We start from the raw sequence: 10,347 nt of genomic DNA on the forward strand, positions 1-10,347 counted from the left end.
TGCGACAAGGTAATTAAGACAACTACGCACATAGCTTTAACGAAAAATATATGGTAATGATTTTTAATTTACATCACCTTGGACTATACTCGATTTATATTTTCAATTTCTCATTTCCCTGATGTTTATATTGATGAGTTATTTCTTGTTAATATATTTTTCTTTATCACTGAATCTCATCAGTCACAATTTGATGTTGTCTCTGTATAAAATAATGTAATGATATTTAAAAAAAGGTGATTGCAAAAGGTTGATGTTTAGTGAACTTTATACAAAAACTTGTTCTTTTTAGACATAAGAAGACTCTGTTCCAATTGAAATCAATAATTTGTCATTTTTCTATAAGAGGATAGTATTAAATATTAAATATTGAATTAAATTAATTAAAATATAATAATAATAATCTACGAGGATGGTCCAAGAAGTACCTGCTGCAAAAATACCATTGTATCAGAAAGTACACAATCTATATAGCATATATTTCAAGTTTAGTTTTTGTTTGGCAGCAATGGACGTTTCCAGTGAATGAATTTGTAAACATGGAAAAAATCATCGTAATGTGATACAATATATTTATTTCAAAGGCCTTAGCCCAACCAATATAAAAGCTGAGCTAGGTTCTACTCTGCGTGAGATTGCTCCTCCGTTATCAATAGTAAAATATAAAAGATAAAGCTGTGCGCAGGCTGGGTGTAGCTTTTGCTCACAATGGAACAAAAACAGTGCTTTACGTCACTGTTTTTGTTTTTTGTTCCCATTGAATGTTTGGCAATGTTACACAGAAATAAAGCCGAATTTTTGGCCGCTTTATAACTATGTATGAAACGTGAGTTCATCACTTCACACCCGAAACAAAAGAATAATCAAAACAATGGACTGAAAAGAGAAAACCTGCTCCGAAAAAGGCAAAGACCGTTCCATCTGCAGGTATTTGGGTTTTTTGGTATGCGAGTGAGATAAATTTCTCAGACTATCTTGAAAAAGAAGAAACTATCAACGGTGAGTATTATGCGAACTTACAGCAATGTTGGAGCGAAGAAAACAAGCAACAACAACGGCATTTGGCTAAAAAGGAAGTTATTGCAATGGTCAAAATTAATGAATTGAAGTTTGAATGGCTACCTCGTGCACCCTATTCGTCAGATTTATCCCCCACGTATTATGTTTTCTTCCCAGACTTGGAAAAATGCCTCGGTGGTCAAACATTTTCCAGCAACGAAGAGGTGATACTGGTAGTTGACGGCTATTATGAGGATCTTGACGATTCTTATTATAACATTTATTGTCTCATCTTGTTAGTTTTTGCCATGATTATAGTCATATTGAGAAAACGGATTTGGCTACTGCGCAAATATGGTTAAAAAATTTACAAAATAATTTATGTTACGTGAAAAAAACATGAAAAAATCAGGAAAAGTTGATGTGAATATTATTCCGAAGATACTACCTATCTTACTTCAAATCGTGCACGCGAAAAATATCTGCTGTAGGTGTGATGATCGTTCTATGCTAATCAAAAAGTCGCTAGCATTTAAATAAATTTTACAGCGTAATCTGAGTAAATTTTTATCTATGAGTCCAAGTAGATACAATAGGGAAGTCTTTGAATGCTGGTCAAATGCAGTTTGTGAATTTTTGACAACAGTTACATGCCGAACACTGTCATACAGAGCAAAATAGAGGGGAACAGGGGCATAGGAATGAAACAAATCTCCTGGTTGAGTAACATCCGGAAATTGACAGCCATACATTACATCGAACAATTATTTAGATTGGTTAAAAACAAGAATCACTTCGCCATTGTGATTACTAAACTCAAGGGGACCTGACAAAGCGCAATAAGAAGAAGAAAAAGATCTATTGGTTTTAAGGTACTGTACCAAGCATGTGGAATTGGAAGGAAATATTGTTAAGATTTGAAAAAAATTACATTGCTGTTTCATTGACCTTTTGTCATACATAATATCAATAGAACAATAGTGGATCATACATATCCGTTATGGTAAACGATTAATTTTTTTTACTGTATAGTGAAGTTGTAAGTGCCCGTATCCTCAATTATTGTGTCCGCGTTATTACGCGACATAATAAAAAGTGAAAATATTTCTAAATCATATACACAACGCAACAATTATACTGTTGTTGATATTTTTATATGTTGTGCAAGGTTTCTTTTGTTAACGAATTACTTTATACTCAATGTTTTGTGAAAAAAAGTAGACAAAAATAATGGTCAAATAAATGAATTTGGACAACTGTTTAGAAATCAGACCTATTTTATTTGTTTTTCTTGAAAATCGTCTTTAATATAGGTCTCTTTCACTAGAAGATTGGTTAAAAAAATTGATTTTCCGACGTATTAGATATTTATAAAGACCTATTTAGATCGAAACATCAATTTTCTCAATCAATTGCCATTAAAAAAGACTTACCATCAAGCAGATTCATTACAAAATACAAAAGAAATTTCTAACAGAATTGATGGGAAAACTGTTACTAAATGGAAATATAACATTCACAACTGTTAATTGACAAACAACTGCATTTCGTTTAATTTCGTTTGATATTTACTTAGGATAGACCCAAACTGAAATAACGCTTAAAAATTATTGAAATTGGTGTCTGTAATCGTCCTTCAAAATAATGAATTACTGATAATATGCATCTTATGTGATGCGCACTTAAGAGCTTGTAGCTCTAGAATAGAAAAGCATTGAGGAAGATCTGCATAAATGAAATCTCGCGTTCATCAACTGGAATTGTGTCCTTCCTCTTTATCCAAGATTTTAAGTAGGATTAGTACATTTTTGCATGCGTTTGAACCAATTATCGGAACATTTTTTCTATATTCATTGGGATTCAGTGGGTACCAAACAAAGATTGTTTGACAGATAACCCATCACTTTAATGTTTTGCCTGTTTTTTTTAACTAATGTGTCGGTCACATTTACGTTGATCTAATGGAACGGTGAGAACATGTGCAGTTATTTCGAAAAAACAGGCGACCATTTGTTGAATTTGAACGACATCTACAGTCGATGTTGTTTAGCTTCGGATTCATAAGCATAGATTCATGATTCATCGCCTATTACGTTCTTATAAAAGTCTTGTGAAGCATCACAAATGAAAATTATGCGGTATACAGCTCGAACAAATCTTTTTGACAGCCAAATGCTCATGCAATATTGAATAAATGCAAGTGGAATGAATGCCCATGTATCAGCATCGATGTTTTCTAGCACATCATATTTTGAACGACCTTCACGAAATTCATCATGTAGCGAGTACGTTCACCATTAAAAATGTCAAGCTTCATTATGGCAATGTCAGATTCGACATATTCACATCATATAAAATTTTTCAACAGTTTCGTTTCACTTTAATAGATTTTGTATGGATTTTTTGTTGTGATGCAAATCCGAAGAAGTAATTTAAAATAACAATGTTAAAATTTTCGACCCACTACGATCTTTATCCTAGATTTTTGATCAAATTTCAACCTGTTCTTTGCGACTGATTTTCATAGGAACGTAAAAATCAAAACAAATCATCACGAAAATCATATTAAAAGTTCCAAGAAGTGAAAAGTTGAAGGAGATTAATTTTTATGCATTCTTCTCTTTCAAGTTCAATAAATTGAATTCGCCTAAAATAAAATTAATAATAAATCTATGATATATATTAAGCATCAAATGTAGAAGTCGTTATATTTAGCCTCACTTAATATTAAGCCTCAAAAGTATGTATTTGTGGAAAAAATATAATTTTCCACTTGGAAATTGAAGTGCAAATTATAATTATTATAATGATAATTATTATGAGTGTAGCTTTTTTAATCAAAATAGAATATTAAGAACATTATGTTCATCTATTTTGGGTGATTGTTCCAAATATGAGAAAGATTTGGTATGTTTGACTACTTCAAATATCAAATTGAAATTGTGCCGCGGAATTACGAACATAATTTCCAACATAACAAAGATCTCATTAATTTATCAGTTCTCTCTATTTTAAATGTTGATTAACCACAATATTCTTTTGGTGCTAAAAATTGCAAACGATACTTGGAACTTCATTAGAAATGGAAGCTGGAAAGTCTTTATCCAAATCAAGCTAAATGTTTAAAAATGCGTATGAATAATTACATAATACAATGTCTTAACAAGAAACGTTAATTGACTTTATTGGATTATTATAAAATTAGAACGAAAATCCTGCAAGTATGATACAAACTTATTTATACAGAAAATGAATTATTACTTCCTTGATGCGAGTAGGTCAATTGTGTCAGTCAATTCATTAAGAACTAAACGAAAATGTACTTTTTTCACATTTTAATGTCAATTAATTATTCCAAGTTCCTATATTACCCAATATAAAGCTTAGGTAAGAAACTCGTTGAGATGGTGTCAAACGCATTGATATTAAAATAAACATTTTACTTTCATAAGTCTTAAGCCGAACATTGCATGCTGGAAATTTGAATTACAACATCAAATATCATCAAGAAAATTACATAACTAATTGATCTTTTTATATATTTATATTTCTTAGGTTTCGTTAGAAAATATAGTGAATGAAGTTTTATAGCAGCAATTACTTATGTTGCATTCACACTATCGCACTTAATTCAAGATTAATTCCCGTAGCCTCAACTATCTAAGATTAAACAGATTTCGAATTATATGAAGCACCATCTCGAGACATCGTGTTAAGTTGGTTTTCCAAACTCAATAGTGTTCGCACTTAGCTACAGGATGAATTTCGTAAAGGTCTTCCAAAAACGGTGTTGGTGCGTGAACTGATATTGCAAGATCGTCATGTGACATACTGTCAGATTAAAGCATACTTGAGCATTAGTTCCTCTCGTATGAATATAATATTACATTAACATTTAGTCGTCGATTTATTCGAAATTGGTTACCGTATTATTTGATAATCACTCGAAAAAATGCTCGTGTCAATTGGTACAAAGAAATGCCGAAAACATTCAATCGCGGTGCTTCAAAACAACATTAAAAATGTCAAACTTTATGATGATAGTGATTTATGACAGACTTCACATATTGCTAGAAGTTTTTTCAAATTCTACAAAATAATACCACGACGATTTCAGGCTTATTTTAGTTCAGTTACAGTAATAATTATGGACAATAAAATTCCCCATTCAATTTAAAAGATACATTACTCAACACTTAATGGTTGAATTATGTGAATAATGTGACATTAATTCTCTGAGAATTGAGGAGACATATGCAGCTTCGAAAAAAACTATTGAGACCCAATCGAAGAAGCGGAAAAAAATTCTGCTCCAAAAATAGATTCCATGGACATATGCTTTTTCTGTACTATATGAACTAACTTGAGGAAACTGTTTATTAACCTATAAATTCCATATGAATGTGTTTTTTTCATACTTTATACCCAAATTCCACGTGAACGTGAACTTCAAATTGTCCGAAATTCACTTAGGTCGTCTTTATACCAAGACCTTATGTTGAAAGGGCTCACCTCATGATTTAGTCAAAACTAAAATGATAGATGAAGTAGCTTTAACAAAGCAACTGTTACTTTGGGGTTATGTAAGTAAAATGTCAAATCATCTCAATCAAGTTAAGCCCCTCAGGTTCTATTATTACAACATTGTCAATTATTAAGTTTATTGGATTTGAAAAAAAATTGTATCAATATCCTAATCCCTAACATTCGTTTCACATTATTTTTCTGAAGAAATAATTTTGAAATAATCGTTGATACTTTATCATTTTGAAATTATTGGCAATACTACAGAATGTTTTGTGTAGTGTTGTGTTATCCTAAAAATACTATGAATTTTTTATTTAAATAAATAATAGTCAAAAATCATAATTTCTATTACTATGGAAATATCGTGAAAATACAAACACAAAAGGTTTCAAAGCAGGAACTACCACTTTGCAGAGGGTATTCCACATCACCAGAATCTAACGGGTTTTGCTGCTCCCACCAAATGGTTACATTCCATGACTAACTTTACCGTTCAAATCGCTAAATTGGATCCTGATAGTTTTAAGATAATATGGAGATAAGTCATCGTGTTGGGAAAAGTTATTTCTTGAGTACATGTTTTGATTTCTAATTATATATTCCGACTAAATACCTTTTTAATAATGTGCCACACGTAGCATATTCCCTATTTAAAAATAATTCATTGCTGTATATTTTACATATAAAATTATTAGCATACTATGATGAGTATAAGGGCATAATTCATGATAAATAAAATACGGTGTTTTAAGTCTACGCTCGTATAACTTCCCTTCTTATTTTCCCAATTGATGTATATGAAATATGCTGATATAAAAAATTGCGCTCGACTTTAATTGGGTTAAAAAATACAGACAATTTTTTCTGGGTTGAATCTTCTTTGAAATATGTGAGCAAAAGCTTTATATTGGAGCTACATTTACTTTTTCAAAATTACTTTTTATATATATAAATTCGAAAAAGTTCGAAACAACTCACCTGAAAAGGACTTCGCACTTATGTAGATTCGCACAGACTATGTTCACTCTTACAAACGATCGCGGATAGTACTGCAACGTATATGTTGTGGCTGCGAACTGTCTGCAATCGCTAACCAGAGATGGTGGCTTCTGTACCAAGGTTAAGATTTAATTAGATGCTGAAGGTACCGTGGATGTTTGTGCTAAGATTTCAAGAAATTGATTAACGTCAGCGCGTTTTTTTTATATTATTTTTTATATTTTTCGGTGATACAGTGGCGATAATGAAAAGAAAATAATTACAGGTGTAGACACGTTCAATAAATTTGCTTATAATTTCTTGGTTTTTCCATGTTTTTAATTTCGAATACCACTGACGCGGTGCTCGTACAGAGGGTGTTTTATAAATGATTTGCTTTTTTCTAAGCCTCAGTTTAAACATATATATATTGCTTCAATTTCTTTCAATCATTCTCTCTTTATTTATTGACGATGCATTACGTTTTTATAATAAATAATATAGAGTGCGATGAATATGATTCATTATTGTGGATAAAAGTTTGCAGTACATATGGGCTATGATGATAGAGCCCAAATCTACAGCTTAAATATCTCATTAGAGGATTCAAAAAAAGTTAACCTGTTACAAAATAAAAGAAAGATGCATGGCTCCAGTTACATATCTGGAAACAAATCAAAATCTTCATAGGTGTGAAGAACCCCTGTTTTAGCTGTAAACACGAATCTAAGTATTTTGAGTTAGTTTAGAGAGCGTTGATAGGCTAGGACGAGGGCTGACACATTACTGATATTAGTTAGCAAAGCTTAGTTCATCTATGTTGGAATAGTCTATTGATATGATTTTTTAATGTGAAGAGAAAGAGCGAGAGAGTAAATCCTATTACTCTTGAGTAGTGTCTGCCCTATGGAGATACCTGTGAGTATTGATCTTAAAATTTTGTATGTTCTAGAGTGTTCTAGAGAAAGACGTATCTTAGTAGTTAATTCCAAAGAAAATAGTCCCGATAAATTCACTTGGTGCTCATGAGCCCATCTGCCTTTCGAATAGGTCTTCTAAAAACTGCTCTAGTTGTTGGATAGCTCAAAAGAGCATCTGCCGTGGTAGTATCGGCAAAACAGAGTCAGGTAAAGGATTTTTCTTCTATGCTCTAAACTGTCCAGTTTTCTGGTCAAATTTGGATCGCGTATATGTCGAATTGCTTTTTTCTGTTCTGATTTAAGCATCCTCATCTATAACCCTGGAAATCGAGCTCCAAATAAAATAGCAATACTTAAAATTTGGACGAATCTGAGCCTTATAGAGGATAAGAAACTGTTGTGGAGTATATAGCTCGGCCAGGACATCTTCCTCCCAATCTTAATACGCAACAAGTGAATTCGTGGTGATGATGATATTTTGTGTCAAGATAAGAACAAATCCTGAGCTGCAAAGCTAGATTTCTTTGTAAATATTTCAACCTGTTTTTTTGCTAATTTTGCTAATTAAACTCAATCAGATTGCTTCCACCCCATTCCAGAATGTTTTCAAGATCGGTATCGATGGTGGTGATTTGTGCCTTCGGATTTGGATTTCAGCCGAGCTTATTGAGGCGGTTTATATGAGCGATGACATCAGTGTGCTGTCGTGCCGGCAAATCTCTAAATCGAAATCGCAATTTTGTCGTATAGATCGTTGATATAAAAGAGGAAGAAAGTAGGTGACAAGATGTATCCCTAAGGAACACCAGCGTTGACCTCAAGCTTTTCTGAGATGTGTCCATCGATAGCGACCTGGATAGATCTTTGAGAAAGGTACTAACTCAGATAAGCGAGGACAACAAAACGTACGATCTCGAATTTATTTAGGTTAGCATACTAAACCCCGTAAAAAGCCTTCGTTATGTCTGGTGCGATTACTCGGGATTTCTCATATTTCTCGATAGCTTCAATCTATACGTTGATAACATAGTCAAGGGGATCCTGGGATGATCTGTGCTTACAATAGTCGTATTGATGGTCATTGATGATGTTAGCAGACTCAAACTATTTTAAGTATTGCTGGTTAACGACTTTCACTATGACGTTGGAAATAACTGTGACTGAAGCGTCTCTTCTATTATGACCTGAACTCGAGCATATTTCCAAATTTACAGCTAAGAGACCTCTTTCATGAGATAGGAGAAAGAGATTGTACAGCAGCACACTTGTTAGTTCAGCTGCGGATGTATTTCAATACGATTGGTAGTATTCTATCAGGGCCAGTGACTTCATGGATTTCAAGCCATTGAGAAGTTTTGCCACATATTGGTGTCGAAATTTTTCTGCGAACCAAGGGTTGAATTTGGAGCAGACATATGACGCAACAAATTTTGTCTCTCTTTTGAGGTCACTGTGAATGAAACATTTTCTTCAGTCAATGGTAGAATTTCCAACTTACAAAAGCCTTTGCTGACCGGTTTTGTTGCGAAAGAACTTGTTTTACACTCTCTAATTATATTGTTTCTTGCAATATATGTCTGCTTGCAGGTATTTCTCTACACAACAAAATTTTTACGATTTTCGATACCAGGATTTTTGTTATTGTTATTCCTTACGAAACCCTTGAGGATTGAGGAATAAAGGCTCTAATACCTATCAAGACTACTACCGATATCTCGTTTGCATCCATTGAAGGGTTATCGTCTTTGAAGCAAATATAATTCCAACGAAACATAAAAAGGAAATCCCTTAAATATTTCCATTTTGTAGATCTATAAAGCCAAAAATGGATCCTCACATTCACACGTCGCTCTAATTAGTTTGTGATCTAATGTTCCGAGTGGTGCAGGTATGGTCCCGTTGTACAAATCAGAGTCTGTTGTTAGAAATGGGTCTAAGAAGCTAGCAAAGTCACCATCTCGATAGGGGACTCTGGTTGGGTCAATCCGTGATTGTTGGCAAAATCTTGAGCTTTCCACCTCTCATAGTCAACTCGTGATGAACTTTAAAGTCACTAGCGATAACGGATCGAGTGTGTGAGTCGTATCTAGGGTATACAAGGTGAACCTCAGATATTTCTGTTAGAGCTAGAATATGTGGTTTCTTTGATTGAAGATGTAGAAATATAAAATGTGAGTGGTAATGAGAATTTAAAGATGAATTTAGTGAACTAACTGATCACAAAGGTAATGGTTATGAATTATTTCAATTTCTTATCAATACTCTTTGACTAAACACATTGAGAACAGAATATTCCTTGGTAGCAGAAATGAAATAATTCTTCACCTATTTCTTGAAATGAAAACAACCATTTCATATAAAAATATCGTATATTTAAAAATAGTTTATAATATTATTAAGAGAAATATGTTAAACATCAGTCTAAATATAAGAATAACTGATACAGTCACTTCCTATATCAAATAAATGATTAGTAAAGTCCTAAAGTAATTCACACATTATGAATATTACTTCTTGAATATGAATTTTGGTTCATTTTAATATATAATATGTTTTTATAGACATTATTTCTGACCTAATTTTATGAAAATAGTTTCTATTGAAACGACTCAAAGGAAGACAGAAAGTTCTCGATTTTATTTTTCTTTTTTTAGAATCCAGCTCTGCTTGGTGAGAGAATAATTCCTAATTTAATTTTAGTTTAAAAAATTTGGGTCCTCTACAATATAGTGGCAAATACGACTAAAAGTAATCGAGAAGTTGTTCAGAATCAATATCATTTCATCAACTTTGATTTAAAATTCTTACTTCAAAATAACTTCATTCTTTTAAAGTAACTGTATAAGTATAACTGATAAACATTAAATATGAAGAAGTTAAAAGCCTTAGACAGATAATTCTCTTCTCTGGCTTTGCTCCGCGT

The 10,347-nt window shown here is 32.5% G+C and overlaps 1 protein-coding gene across 3 annotated transcripts in view; it reads right to left on the reverse strand.

The window, feature by feature from the left end:
• LOC130441267 (glycine-rich protein 1) overlaps window positions 1-6,705 on the reverse strand; it is a 29,615-nt gene extending 22,910 nt beyond the window's left edge. For 2 of the 3 annotated variants that reach the window (XM_056774861.1, XM_056774862.1), the window contains exon 1: window positions 6,505-6,653. The gene's annotated coding sequence lies outside the window, so the exon portion shown is untranslated. Of the gene's footprint in view, window positions 1-6,504 lie in introns of all 3 variants that reach the window. The other variant, XM_056774860.1, reaches the window with a different exon arrangement.
• Between the last annotated feature and the right edge of the window lie 3,642 nt (window positions 6,706-10,347).

This window comes from Diorhabda sublineata, chromosome 3 (genome assembly GCF_026230105.1).
Source record: "Diorhabda sublineata isolate icDioSubl1.1 chromosome 3, icDioSubl1.1, whole genome shotgun sequence".
NCBI lineage: Eukaryota > Metazoa > Arthropoda > Insecta > Coleoptera > Chrysomelidae > Diorhabda > Diorhabda sublineata.